At 49.8% G+C, this 15,358-nt stretch overlaps 1 protein-coding gene across 4 annotated transcripts in view; it reads right to left on the reverse strand.

Moving 5' to 3' along the window:
* Window positions 1–15,358, reverse strand: part of vill (villin-like) — a 143,386-nt gene that overhangs the window by 92,162 nt on the left and 35,866 nt on the right. Inside the window, exon 1 of one of the 4 annotated variants that reach the window (XM_072254204.1) lies at window positions 9,948–10,032. The exons of 1 other annotated variant lie outside the window; for it this stretch is intronic. The gene's annotated coding sequence lies outside the window, so the exon portion shown is untranslated. 2 more of the 4 variants (XM_072254205.1, XM_072254201.1) reach the window with 2 other exon arrangements.

The following is a 15,358-nucleotide window of genomic DNA, read 5'->3' on the forward strand; positions in this document are numbered from 1 at the left end:
GATTCAGACTTATTTACCCAGTGTACATCGAAACCTACAGCGAAATGCGCCTCTGTGGTTTCCAAGACGTCTTCAGGGAGCGGTGTCTCAGAAAGGCAGCATCCATCATTAAGAACCCCCATCACCCGGGACGTGCCCTGTTCTCATTGCTACCATCAGGGAGGGTGTACAGGAGCCTGAAGGTACACACTCAGCGATTCAGGAACAGCTTCTTCCCCTCTGCCATCAGATTTCTGAATGGACAATGAACCCATTAACACTACCTCACTACATTATTATTTCTGTTATTTTGCACTTATTTTAACTATTTAATATACATATATATATATATATATATATATATACATACTGTAATTCTGTTTTTATCTATATTTATCATTGTAGTGCTGCTGCAAGGTTGACAGATTTCACTGAGATGAAACCAGATTCTGGTTCTCTTGCGTTAGCAACCCGCACAGGCCTAACGATGTGCTGGAGGCACCCTGCAAGTGTCACCACACACTTTGTGCCAACATAACATCGTCACAGTGCTCAGAGGAGGAACACAAAGAAAAACTACCAAGCATTCTTTCACTAAGACTGCCTCTCGCTCCGAACACAGTGAGTATCGGCCTAAGCTTTCCCCGCTCAGTAACCCCATCCCAGCAAGAATCTGCAGGGGAAGAACCTGGATGACGAGTTAAACAAGTCCTGCGGCCTAACTCGCCCACACCAAACCAGCTCTACTCCTCTCAGAAGCTAGACCCACTGGCCTAGGTTTGGTGCATCTGAAGCCCAGGGTCCCATCAGCAGCCAGTCCAGGGGTCAACACCAAAGGTCAAAGGTTGATCAGAAGTCTGAAAGTCGAAGGCCAATGGCTGAAGCCTGGAGACTGACAACTGCACTCCCAGAAGCCTGGGCTGGGATGGGAGGGAGGGAGGGAGGAAAGAAACTTGTTTTGCTCTCGTTGGTTTGTTGCTAGTTGTGTTCTGTGTTGTCCTGCTGAGCGTGGTGGGCATGGTATGTTGGCATCGGAACGTGTGGCAAGGCCGATAGGGTAAATGTAAGCAGGCTTTTTCCACTGAGGTTGGGTGGGACTACAACCAGGGGTCATGGGTTAAGGGTGAAAGGCGAAAAGTTTAAGGGCAACATGAGGGGAAACTTCTTCACTCAGAGGGTGGTGTGAGTGTGGAACGAGTTGCCAGTGGAAGTGGCGGATCCAGATTCCATTTCAACATTAAAGAGAAATTGGGGATAGGTACATGGATAGGAGGGGTATGGAGGATTACGGTCCCGGTGCAGGTTGATGGGACTAGGCAGTTTAGATAGTTCAGCACAGACTGGATGGGCCAAAGGGCCTGTTTCTGTGCTGTAGTGGTCTACAACTGCATGACTTGCGGGCAGCAGCCAGCACATCCTCTGGTGCGTAAAGACGCATGTTTCGATGTCGGTGTGGAAAATAAACCTGAATATCCCTCTGAACCACTCAACTGTCCAAGTGGCTGTTAAATGCTGTGATTGTAGTGGAAGGCATCCAGTGTTCAGAGCATGGCCTCCAACACGTGAATTCCTCCTCAGATAAGAGAATCAATGCCCTACACAGGTACGATCTTGTTAGTGCCCCGTACTCAGTGTCCTCCGCAATAAAGGCCTACATTCCACTTCCAGCTCAATTAAAGATCAGCGCTCTCTGTCACATGGTCTTGTGTTGGTGACCACACCGTCCGAGGACGTGCTGGGGGCAGCCCGCAAGTGTCACCACGTTCCCGGCCCCAGCCCGCGACTTACAAACCCTGACCTTTACACCTTTGGAAACCAGACCACCCAGGGGGAATCTGCGCGTATAAATTCCTCACGGAGAGCGGCAGGGTCTGGCTCTGGGACAGTACTACACTAACCACTCCCCTACCTACCACATCGCCCTGTTTTTAATTGCTTCATGTGAGCTGGTCATGGCAGGTCAGAGCTGACCATCACCAACAACGTTTCTTTTCTTTCAGATTTCAGAGTGATAGGCTCGTACAGCAGGGAAAGAGTCCATTTGGCCCATCCCATTCATGCTGACCAGGATTCCATCGCAGCTAGTCCCATTTACCAGCATTCCCTCTAAAGTTTAGAGGGGTTCCCGACCAAGGACCCACAGACCTCTTGCTTAACTGGTATTGGTCCATGACATAAAAGAGGCTGGGAACCCTGATCTAAACATTTTGTCTCCATGAACCCCTAACTGCCTTTTATGCTCGACACACCTCTATCTACCACATCCACTGTCAACTCGTTCCATAGTCCCACCACCCTGTGTGTGAAAAGGTTGTCCCTCAGCTCCCTTCTCACACTGAACGCAGTCTAGACTCCCCTACCCTGGGTAAAAGACTGAGGCTGTCCACCTGACCTATACCTCTCACCATTTTACAAACCTCAGCCTCCTTCATTCCTTTTTGTGGGGCAAGAGGTGTTGTCCCACCTCCTTCCTTTTGGCCAACCCCCTTCGGTTCCCAGTGACCTGTCCGCACCCCGGCGTTTGCCCCCTCGCTCCTGGGGACAGAGGGTTGCCACACTGGGTGGGTGAAATGGGTGGGACAGGCTCTCTTCAGTCCCAGTCCTTAGTGCCCTACAGCTCCCCACACACCTCTGACCTCTCCAGACACAGCCCAGTTGCCTGGAAGGGTGGATAGGTCCTCAGTGCTCTGAGAGTCCCATAGCCAGTCCAAACGACACCAGCTTCCCTCTGAGAATATCCACCAGGACACAAAATCCTGCCGGATCTCCGAAACATGAACCATCCCCGTCCCCATCAGACCTCACCAACGTTTATCAATTCACCAGGGAAAGCGTTCCATCCAGATGCATCGCGGCTCTGCCTGCCTGTGACCGCAAGAAACCGCAGAGAGTCGTGGACACAGCTCAGCGTATCACAGAAACCAGCCTCCCCTCAATGGACTCCGTCTACACTTCTCACTGCCTCAGTAAACCAGCCAAAGACCTCACCCACTCCAGACAGTCTCTCTTCTCCCCTCCCCTCTCATCAGGCCTGAAAGCATGTACCACCAGGCCCAAGGACAGCTTCAACCCTACTGTTACAGCAACATTAACCGGTTCTCTACCACGATAAAATCAACCCGACCCCACAGTCTACCTCACTAAGATCTTGCACTGCAATTCTTCTGTAGCTGTGACACTTTATTCTGCATTCTGTTATTGTTTTACCTTGTTTGACCTCAATGCATTGAGTAATGATCTGATCTGCATCAACAGTGTGCAGGACAAGCTTTTCACTGTATCTCGGTATATATGACAATAATAAACTAATTCTAATTTAAAACATTAGCAGGCCAGACAAAGGGTGGGAGTGTTGGTGGGGTTGAAGGGAGGAGTAGTGAGCCCCCAGCTCAGGGAAAGGGGCTGGGTGAGGCCCAGGACAGAAAAGTCATGGGTGATCGGATTGAAACCCAAGATCCCACGTGACCAGACATGATTTTGGCTCGCAGAGCAAGAGTTCAAAACACAGAGGCATCAAAACAGCCCAGGCAAAGATCTCCATGGCAACGCCCATAGCAACAGGGCTCTGGGATGGGCAAATTCCTGGCCTACTCCCAGCCTGAGCCCCATTTACACTTCTCTCGGCCCTGTGGCACTGATACTGAAGAATGTGGTCTGTGCACATTTAAACAGCCTCGCCCCATTTATTTACACAGCAGTCAGCTGACGCTCTCAGCAGCTACCAACAGACAGCACACTGCAGCACGCCCTCAGGCCCTTCGGCCCATCGTTACCTGTCCAGCTCTTTGAAATAACTCTCCAGTTACAGCATGGAGACAGGCCCTTCATAGTCATAGTCATACTTTATTGATCCCGGGGGAAATTGGTTAACACAGAACTGAATACTATAACCAATTTTCCTCGGGATCAATAAAGTATGACTATGACTATAAGGATCTGCATACTTCCAGAAAAATACCTTTAAAAACAGTCCTTTTGAAGTCTCGTACTTTGGCCTTAATGCTTTGTGCATGAAGGAATCCACATCCCAAGGAACTCAGTCTGTGTCCATTTAAAAGTACGTTCATGCAGATGGACTGACACTTCAGAACATCGAACACCAAACCCAGAGCAATACAGCCCTTCGGCCCACAGTGCCTGTGCACACCTGTTGCCAAATTTAACCCAAACCCCTCTGCCTGCTCATAATCCACATCCCAGAACCCGAATCACGTTTAGTATCACAACAGATGTCATTCTGCAGCGGCAGTACATCGCAGTGCATAAACAATTACCATAAGTTACAACAAGAATCACATACAAATACACGCGGGCATATCTTGAACGGTTGGGTAGTGGGGTGGAGATATGTCTGTCTCTATCAAAGGAATTGTGAGGTGCTCCTTCCCTCACTCACTTGCTTGGGCAAGGTGTGGCACCTGCTTAGCCCCCTGGTCATTATTCTGAATTAGAAAGAAGAGAACTTTATTTTTTAGGACTAATTTTAATCTATCTGGAAATCAGAAGCAACAAAAAAAAATTATTAGTTTTACACCCCACCTGCTCAGCACCAGCACACAGATTAGGGTCACATGGACCCATGGGAGCAGGTGGTGGACGGTCGTATGAGCAGCCAGTGCAGATGAGGGTGCTCAAAGCCTGTGCCCCTCAGCTATGTGGAGTACTTCGCCATGTACTCAACCTGAGCCTGAGGCTCCAGAGGGTTCCTGTACTGTGGAAGACGTCCTGCCTCATCCCTGTGCCGAAGACGCCACGCCCCAGCGGCCTCAATGACTACAGACCGGTGGCATTGACCTCCCACATCATGAAGACCCTGGAGAGACTTGTTCTGGAGCTGCTCTGGCCTATGGTCAGGCCACACTTAGATCCCCTCCAGTTCACCTACCAGCCCCGAATAGGAGTTGAGGATGCCATCGTCTACCTGCTGAACCGTGTCTATGCCCACCTGGACAAGCCAGCGAGCACTGTGAGGGTCATGTTTTTTGACTTCTCCAGTGCGTTCAACACCATCCGCCCTGCTCTGCTGGGGGAGAAGCTGACAGCGATGCAGGTGGATGCTTTCCTGGTGTCATGGATTCTTGATTACTTGACTGGCAGACCACAGTACGTGTGCTTGCAACACTGTGTGTCTAACAGAGTGATCAGCAGCACTGGGGCTCCACAGGGGACTGTCTTGTCTCCCTTTCTCTTTACCATTTACACCTCGGACTTCAACTACTGCACAGAGTCTTGTCATCTTCAGAAGTTTTCGGATGACTCTGCCATAGTTGGATGCATCAGCAAGGGAGATGAGGCTGAGTACAGGGCTATGGTAGGAAACTTTGTCACATGGTGTGAGCAGAATTATCTGCAGCTTAATGTGAAAAAGACTAAGGAGCTGATGGTAGACCTGAGGAGAGCTAAGGTACCGGTTTCCCGTTTCCATCCAGGGGGTCAGTGTGGACATGGTGGAGGATTACAAATACCTGGGGATACGAATTGACAATAAACTGGACTGGTCAAAGAACACTGAGGCTGTCTACAAGAGGAGTCAGAGCCGTCTCTATTTCCTGAGGAGACTGAGGTCCTTTAACATCTGCCGGACGATGCTGAGGATGTTCTACGAGTCTGTGGTGGCCAGTGCTATCATGTTTGCTGTTGTGTGCTGGGGCAGCAGGCTGAGGGTGGCAGACACCAACAGAATCAACAAACTCATTCGTAAGGCCAGTGATGTTGTGGGGATGGAACTGGACTCTCTCACGGTGGTGTCTGAAAAGAGGATGCTGTCTAAGTTGCATGCCATCTTGGTCAATGTCTCCCATCCACTACATAATGTACTGGTTGGGCACAGGAGTACATTCAGCCAGAGCCTCATTCCACCGAGATGCAGCACAAAGCGTCATAGGAAGTCATTCCTGCCTGTGGCCATCAAACTTTACAGCTCCTCCCTTGGAGGGTCAGACACCCTGAGCCAATAGGCTGGTCCTGGACTTATTTCATAATTTACTGGCATAATTTACACATTACTATTTAATTATTTATGGTTCTATTACTATTTATTATTTATGGAGCAACTGTAACAAAAACCAATTTCCCCCAGGATTAATAAAGTATGACTATGACTATGACTATGAAGTCTACTGATGCCAGGCAGACAGTCTCTGAAGAGTATTAATAATGGCTGGGGTCACCAGTCTCGTAAAGTCACTGCCCAGAAGAAGACAATGACAAACCACTGCTGTAGGAAGATTTGCCAAGAACAATCATGGTTGCCCACACCATACAACATGGCACATAATGATGATGTCATACAACATGCCGCATAATGATGATGATGATGTTCGTCGATGAGGTTCAGTCATATGGACCAAGAAGAAACTGCTCACATCCCCCACCCCCACAGAGCAAGCAGGAGGGACCACGAGGCCCAGTTCTGACTCTGACCCTCATTCGCAGCAACTCTGCCCTGTTCCTCAGAGTCGAATCGGCTCCTCCGCCCCAAGGAGAAGGGAGGCTGACCCTTCCCTGGTCTCCCCGGCGAGCACAAGCCGAACGGCTGCAGGAATGCCGCGAGGGGAACAGAAAGCCGCCACTTCCGGTCGATACCCTTCATCAGGGACCCAGAGCTGGCCTGTGTATGGCAGAGAGGGGGCAGGTGAGGGGGGGAGCCTGAGGTAATTGGTGGGCTGAGGAGGGGTGTGGACGACGGACAGGTCGTACCAGGTAGGGGAGTGAGAGTGTAGCTGATCTAAAGAGGGGGCAGCGGCAAGAGGTGACAGGTATATGTGCAGGGGCTGGTAGGTGGTAGGTGGATGGTGGAGGGGCAAGTTTAAATTGGTAGGGTGGTTTATTGTTGTCAAGGATCAACCTTAGTTGCCATATACATCTCCATGTGTTGGCAATTTGCTGGTCTGGGCACGACATGCAACAAAATACAACAACATTCAACAATTATAAAGAATGAAGAATTATATAAAAATAAAGTTAGAGGTCAAAGTACAGATACGGAATAAAATCTGCATGAATACATAAATATCACCACGTAGTTACAAGGTGAACAGCATTATAAAAAGTGGTTTAAAATGTTTACAGTGCAGTGACTGAGGAAGTGGAAAGAGGTGGGGTGGGTGCTAACTACAATGGTTGATCAGATTAACCAACTGGGGAAGAAACTTTTAAGATGGCCTGAAGTTTTATTTGTTTTTATCGCCCTATAGTGCTTTTCAGAAGGGAGCTTGTGCAAAAGGCATTTTGCAAGGTGGGTCAGGCCTACAATGATTTTTCCTGCCCACTTCTTAGTCCCGGGCACATACGAGTCTTGCAGTGATGGCCTGAGAGTTCGTTGTGGTTTTCGTACATGGTGAGAGGATGCTGTACCGAACTGGACAGTAATGGCTAATGTGAGGATGCTCTCCGTGATAGCAGGGTGGAATTGTTCTGACAAGGTGGAATTTTACCAACGGCCTCAAGAAGTACATCCTCTGCTGTGCCTCGATCACACGTACCGGGGTACAGAGAAGAACCTTGTTTTGCACGCCATCCATTCAGATCATTTCCTCACATCAGTGCGTCGAGGTAGCACGGGGGGAAACAGTAACAGAATGCAGAATAATAAACTCAAGAGAGGCAGAGATGGGAGGCCGGTGTGTGGTTGTTAGGGAAAGGCAGTGTCCCTTTCTCTCTGGTGAGGGGACAGAATGGTGGGTTCACACCCTCTCACAGGAAGATACCAGGAGATCTCCATTGCCTGGCAACCACGGAACTCAAAGTTCAGAGTTCACAGTAAATTTATTATCAAGGTACATCAACGGCACCATATACAATCCTGAGATTCATTTTCTTGTGGGCATACTGAATAAATTTATAGAATAATAACTATAACAGAATCAGTGAAAGTCTGTCCAATGAGGGTGTTGAACCAGAGTACAGAAGACAACAAATTGTGCAAATACATAAATAATAATAATTAAATCAACAATAAATATCGAGATCATGAGATGAAGAGTCTGTGGAGGAACTCTTGCTTCAGATATTATTAGTCACATCCCTCAATAATTATCTTCAAAGTGGCCAGTATGATCAAAGACCCCTCTCCCCCCACCCCGGACAGTCTTCTCCCCCTCCTGATCCTCATAATGAGAGCATCCCATCCGGATGCTCCCGGCTCGGTGTGACAACTGCTCTGCCCCACACCACCAGAAACCGCCGAGAGCCGTGGACAGAGCTCGGCACATGACAGGACCCAGCCTCCCCTGCCCCTGCCCTCTGTCTACACTCTTCACCGCCTCAGTAAAGCTGTCAGCATAATGACAGACCCCACCCACCCCGGACATTCCCTCTTCTCCCCCACCCCACCGGGCAAGCCTGGAAGCACGTAGCACCACGATCAGGGACAGCTGAAACCTCACTCTTATCAGACTTTTGGGCTGTCCCTGGTATGATAACATGGACCCTTAACCTCACAATCTCCCTGGTCATGGCCTTGCACTTTACCTGCCCTGCACTGCACTCTCTCTCTGTAGCTGTAATACTTCATTCTGCACTCTGTTACTGTTTTACCTTGTTCTACCTCAATGCTCTGTGTAATGATCTGATCTGCATGCAAGACAAGCTTTTCACAGTATCTCGGTACGTGTGACGATAACAAACCAATTCCAGTCCCAGTTCCAACCCCTTTCTATACCCCGCCCGGCCGCTCAGGAGTAGGTCGGGCGCCACATTAGTGCTGGGAAAGACTAGATGGGCCGAAGGGCTGTTCCTGTGCTGTAGTGCTCCATGACCCCGCCTCACCTACGTCTGCGTTACTCTAGCCTTAACCCCTCGTTCCCCAATGCCAACCCGGCCGGTCTCCTGCCCGGGGCCGAGCCCAGCGAGGTGAGTCACCTCTCCACTCGCCCACGCCGTGTCCGGCCCGGCCCGGGACTGCCGGAACTCTCCCAGCACAGGAAAGGACACGATCCCAGTCCGTGTCAGCCCCACCCTCCCTCCCGCCGCTCCCCTCCGCACTCAGCAGGTCAGGTAGCGTCAGCAATAACCAGGCGACACCCCGGACTAAACCCCTCCACCAGGACGCCTCCTCACCTCTCCGTCCGCTCCCCTCTCTCCCTGACAGGTCAGCCCTCCCTTCAGCGCGCCGACTGCCCAAAAATCACCTCCCCCCGCCTGCTTTTACCTCATATTCCTTTTTCCTTTCTCGCTTTCTCTATCCAATGTTTCTCCCCTCCCTATCTTCCTCCCCTTATCCCTCCCTCTATCCATCTTCTTCTCTCCCCCTCAATCTCTTCCCTCCTCTCTCCCCTCAATCCCCCTCTATCCTCCCTTTCTCTCCACCCCCCCGTCTCCCTCTTCCCTTCCCATTCTCTCTTTTCTACCTCCGTTTCCCACCCTCGTTCACTGTCATCCCCTACATCTTCCCTGCACTGCATCTGTCTCTCCTCCCCTCCCTCTTGACTCTATTCCCTTCTCACTCCCCTCTCCTGACTCCTTTTCTCTCTTCCTAATTTCTCTCCTTCCCCTTCTCTCTCTCCTTTCTCTTTCTCTGCTTTTCTCCTCTCTATTTCTCTCTCCCCTACTCTCTCTCTGATTCTCTCTCTTTCACACTTTTTGCACTCTCTAATTTTCACTCCTCTCTCTCTCTCTCTCTGCTTTTCTCCCTCCCTCTCTCACCCTCCCTGCCTCTCTCTCTTTTTCTCACTCTCTCTTTCCCTCTCTTTCTCCCTGTCTCTCTCCCTCTCTCACCCTCCATCTCCCTCTTTTCCTCCCTCCCTCTCTCCCCCTCCCTGTCTCCCTCTCTCTCTCTCTCTCTGTCTCTCCAACACCCAGTAACAGCTTAAACTCCCTGAATACAATTACTGTACTTCCTTACCTTACCAAACAATCAAGGGGGTCGTCCTTTCCAGAAACTTCTGCGGAAAGATAGAGAAATCAGGTCGCCCCACCCCACCCCCACCGGTGCCGGCACTGTGCGCTGTGTGAGGTCTGGTGGTTACCTGTGGCTCCCTGGGAGTATCTGGCTGTGTTCTGCACTGAGCCTCCGTCCGCTGTGACCACGCCTGTCAAACCTGCTCTGTCACTCAGACCAGGAGGCAGTAACCTGCCAGCTCCCTCCCCGATGACTCAGGCTCTCACTCCTGTGCCAGCTTCCTCCCCTCCTGCCTGAATCGGCTTACTGCCTCAAAAAGGCAGAATCCATCACCCAGGACGTGCCCTCTTCTGCTTGCCACCATCAGGGAGGAGGTGCAGGAGCCCGAAGGCACACACTCAACAAATGATTCAGGAACAACTTCATCCCCTCGACCGTCAAATTTCCAAATAGACAATGAACCCATAAATATTGCCTCAGTACTTTTTCTTGTTTTTTGCTCTCTTACTTATTTAATTTATATATTCTGATTGTAAATGATAGATTTTTATTATTATGAATTGCAACGTCCTGCTGCCACAAAATTGCAAATGTCACGACCTGTCAGCGCATTAAACCTGATTCTGATTCTAAATTTGAGAACAACGATATCCACCCACCCTCACCTTCCCCTCAAACTTCCCCCTACCCTCTCATCCCTGCCAAACTCACTCTGCCATCCAATACCAGCGGGAGAGTCTCAACACAAAACATTGTCCATTTCCCTCCACAGACACTGAATTCCTCCAGCATCTCCCTCAAACACCGTCCACTCTTCCTACCGCACACTCGCAATGCACCAGCTCCCTCAAACTCCCTCCACTCTTCCTACCACACACTCACCATGCACCAGCTCCCTCAAACACCCTCCACTCTTCCTACCACACACTCGCCATGCACCAGCTCCCTCAAACACCCTCCACTCTTCCTACCACACACTCACCATGCACCAGCTCCCTCAAACACCCTCCACTCTTCCTACCACACACTCACCATGCACCAGCTCCCTCAAACACCCTCCACTCTTCCTACCACACACTCGCCATGCACCAGCTCCCTCAAACACCCTCCACTCTTCCTACCACACACTCGCCATGCACCAGCTCCCTCAAACACCCTCCACTCTTCCTACCACACACTCGCCATGCACCAGCTCCCTCAAACACCCTCCACTCTTCCTACCACACACTCACCATGCACCAGCTCCCTCAAACACCCTCCACTCTTCCTACCACACACTCACCATGCACCAGCTCCCTCAAACACCCTCCACTCTTCCTACCACACACTCGCCATGCACTCTCCCTGTAGCTGTTACACTTCATTCTGCGTTCTGTTACTGTTTTACCTTGTTCTACCTCAATGCACAGTGTGATGATTTGATCCGTATGACAAGCCCTTCACTGTATCTCGGTACATTTGACAATAATCCATAGACGCCCTTCGGCCCACAATGGTGTGCTGACCTTTTAACCCACTCTAAGATCAATCCAACTCTTCCCTCCCACACAGCCCTCAGTTGCTCTTTCATCCATGTGCCTATCTGAGGGTCTTGTAAATGTCCCTAATGTATCTGCCCCTACCACCACCCCTGGCAGGGTGTTCCACACACCCACCACTCTCTGTGTAAAAAAACTTACCTTTGACATCCCCCTGTACTTTCCTCCAATCATCATAAAATTATACCCCCTTGCATAAGCCATTTAACCCTAGGAAAAAGTCTCTATCTATCCACTCGATCACACCTCGATCAAGTTATCTCTCATTCTCCTTCACTCCAAAGAGCAAAGCCCTCGCTCACTGTCTGCTCTCTAGTCCAGGCAGGATTGTCATTGTATCTGGCTGAAATATTTCTTTCACCAGCTCTTTATATATGAATGGAAAAAATGCTCCTTCGGTGCCTATTAAATCTCTCACCTCTCGCCATAAACCTATGCCCTCTAGAGTCACAGAGTCATAGAAAAGTACAGCACCAAAACAGGCTCTTCGACCCATCGAGCCTATGCTAAACCATTTAAGACTGCCAAATCTCATCGACCTGCATCGGGACCATGGCCCTCCACAAACAACTTTATCATTTTCTTCCTTCTCCCCTACATCTTTGGTCTGAGTGCTCCCGTTCTCTGTCCCCTACCCACCCTCCCTCACACACTGTCCACCAGCTCTCTCCATCTGTGAACCAACCTCCTCCCTCCAAGTCTCTTCAATTTGATTCCCACCCCCCAACCATTCTAGTTTAAAGTCTCCCCAGTAGCCTTCACTTGTGTTAACACAAACAACACATTTCACTGTGTGTTTTGATATACGCGTGATAAATAAATGCATCTGAATCTGTCGCAGAAGGGAACTCATGCAGTCACAGAGAGAAACACGCAGACTCCACATAGACAGCACAGGATGGAGCCCAGATCATTGGCAAGGTGAGGCCAAGGACTGGAGGAGGCCATTTCTGGAGCTGGCGGACTGTATGTGTGGCTGAGTGAGTGGTTGGCTGAGTGGGACAGTGGGAAAGAGGCTGGTTTAGTTGTTGTTCCTTTGTTCAGGGAGGAGTTAAAGATGGTGCCATCTGCGAAACATGCAAATTCATAGAAACATAGAAAACCTACAGCACAATACAGGCCCTTCGGCCCACAATGCTGTGCTAAACATGTACTTACTTTAGAAATTACCCAGGGTTACCCATAGCCCTCTATTTTCTAAGCTCCATGTACCTGTCCAGGAGCCTCATAAAATACCCTATCGTATCCGCCTCCACCACCGTCGCCGGCAGCCCATTCCATGCACTCCCCACTCTCTGTGTAAAAAACTTGCCCCTGACATCTCCTCTGTACCTACCTCCAAGCACCTTAAAACTGTGCCCTCTCATGTTAGCCATTTCAGCCCTGCAGAAAAGCCTCTGACTATCCACACGATCAATGCCTCTCATCATTTTATACACCTTCTCTTTCTTCTCTTCAATGTCTCCTCTCTCCTTTTCAAGGTGGCTGGGATCCTGTTGGAGTCTGTGATCTACGGCTGCACTCGAACTGCGGTTCTTCGCAGCAGTGGGCTCCCGCCCTCGGATCTCGCCCAGCGGCCTAGTGTTTTCGACATCTCCAGGAGTGGCCTGGAAGATGTGGGGAAGGGTGGAGGTTTTGGGGCTCTAATGTTTCTGCCATTCATACTTTGTGGGTGTTTTTCCTGTTTCGTAGATGTCTGTGAAGAGTAGGAGTTTCAGGTTGTATACATTCTCTGATATTAAATGAAAGCATTGTTGGTGTCTGAATATGTGGTGAGACTTGTGAGCTTCTCCCCGCACACCCTTGGGTGTGTCAGTTGTTAAGGCAAATGACACATTTCACCGTATGTTTCGATGTACGTGTGATTAATAAATGAATCTGAACCTGACTGAGATCCGCACGTTGTTTGGGAAGTGGGTTAAAACTGGAGCACTGTACGAGTGCTGGAAGTCGGGACCGAATCTGGGTTTCCATGACTGGCTGAGCTGTGGCCATAACTCCCTGCGGTACGGGGTGGGGGAGGCCCTTCTGGCCCTGCCAGGCCAGCAACCTCCAACAATCCCGATTAACCCTGACCTAATTACGGGACAATCTACAATGACCAATTAGCCTACCCAGTCGGCCTTTGCGCTGTGGTGTCGGAGGAAGCTGGAGCCCCCGAGGACATTTCACGGGGAGGGCGTACAGAGACTCCTTACAGACGGCGCTGGAATGGAACTCCAAATTCGGGAACATCCCATCTGACCGCTACGCCAGCGTGGTGCCCGTCTCGTGGTCACACGTAGGGTAGCTGTGATGCGTTCTGATTGGATGCTTTGCAGTGTCTGGCCACAGGTAGACACATAGAAACATATACAGCACAGAAACAGCCTTTTGGCCCATCAAGTCGCCACTGACCACAGCACCCAGGAGGAAACCCCCACAGAGAGAGCATGCAGACTCCACACAGACAGTGCCAGAGCTCAGTATTAAAGCCCGGGTGGGTCTCCGGCACTCAGAGGCAGCAGCTCACCGTGCTCCCCATAAACCACGCGTTGATACAGTGATGAGCAAGGCTTCTCTTCATGAGCCAAGGCCCAGGGCACCAGCACTGTGGTGGTGACCCCAAACCCCACCAAGATCCTCATAGTCTCTACCGGGTGTCCACAGTCACAGGACAGGTCTGGCAGTTCAAGTGCACGAGGTACAGGTACGCACGCGCACACACATACAGACACAGACACTCACACGTACACAAATGTACACATCCCCACATGCACGCGCATACATGATTTGAAAATACGAATGCTGCGTGACCACTTTCACAGGAACGGCTGGGACCTATTGTGGAATCTGATCTTAGCCCATGGCAACCCGGAGTTGCTCCTCAGGAATTCCTAGAGTTTCCAACGCCCTGCCTGACACACTCATGGCTCACAAATGCCCCCACCAACCTGATCTGCCACATTTTAAGCGTGGCTCAGAGTCTGACTGTGTTTCTTGAAGACATCATTTCCAGAAGAGAGTACACGCCTTCCTGAACTGAATCACTCCACTCTCTTTCCCGCCTTCTCTTGATCCCTCAGGGCGTGCCTGTCATCCTTTCCCCATGCTGAAAGGTTGAACAAGTTGGGTCTTTGTTCTTTGGAACGTAGAAGGTTGATGGGGGACTTGATAGAGGTGTTTAAAATTATGAGAAGGATGGATAGAGTTGACGTGGATAGGCTTTTTCCATTGAGAGTGGGGGAGATTCAAACAAGAGGACATGAGTTGAGAGTTAAAGGGCAAAAGTTTAGGGGTAACATGAGGGGGAACTTCTTTACTCAGAGAGTGGTGGCTGTGTGGAACGAGCTTCCAGCAGAAGTGATTAAGGCAGGTTCGATGTTGTCATTTAAAGTTAAATTGGATAGATATATGGACAGGAAAGGAATGGAGGGTTATGGGCCGAGTGCAGGTCGGTGGGACTAGGTGAGAGTAAGAGTTCAGCACGGACTGGAAGGGCTGAGATGGCCTGTTTCCGTGCTGTAATTGTTACATGGTTATATGTTATATGTGTTCCACAGCCCAGTCCAGCAGCTGAACCACCTTCGCCAGGGTGTTGCGGATCATTGACAGACCCAGGTCATGCAGTTAGCAAAGAATAAAGAGAAAGTTCAACTGTTTTGTCACATCGAAACATACACTGAAATGCAACACTCCCTCTAATGTTTTCTTACAGCTGTTCCAACTGCAAAATTCATTGCTTTGAACAGGAAATCTTTACACGGCCTGAAAACTGCACGGCACTTTAAATGGTTTTTCTGTAATATGAGTACTGTAGATATTTAGAATGAAAATCAAAAAATAACATACTCTTCATTTTATTTATTAATTGAAGGGTATAATGAAATACAGTACATAGAAAATCTTCCACATTCTGTAAATGTTTTCTAGCTGCGTCCATTCCCAGCTGCAAGGCAACAAAGGCTATGTGCACGGGAGCATTTCAGGTACAGTGTGCCAGTGCCTTCAGCAGCTTGGA

This window comes from Mobula birostris, chromosome 3, assembly GCF_030028105.1.
Source record: "Mobula birostris isolate sMobBir1 chromosome 3, sMobBir1.hap1, whole genome shotgun sequence".
Lineage (NCBI taxonomy): Eukaryota > Metazoa > Chordata > Chondrichthyes > Myliobatiformes > Myliobatidae > Mobula > Mobula birostris.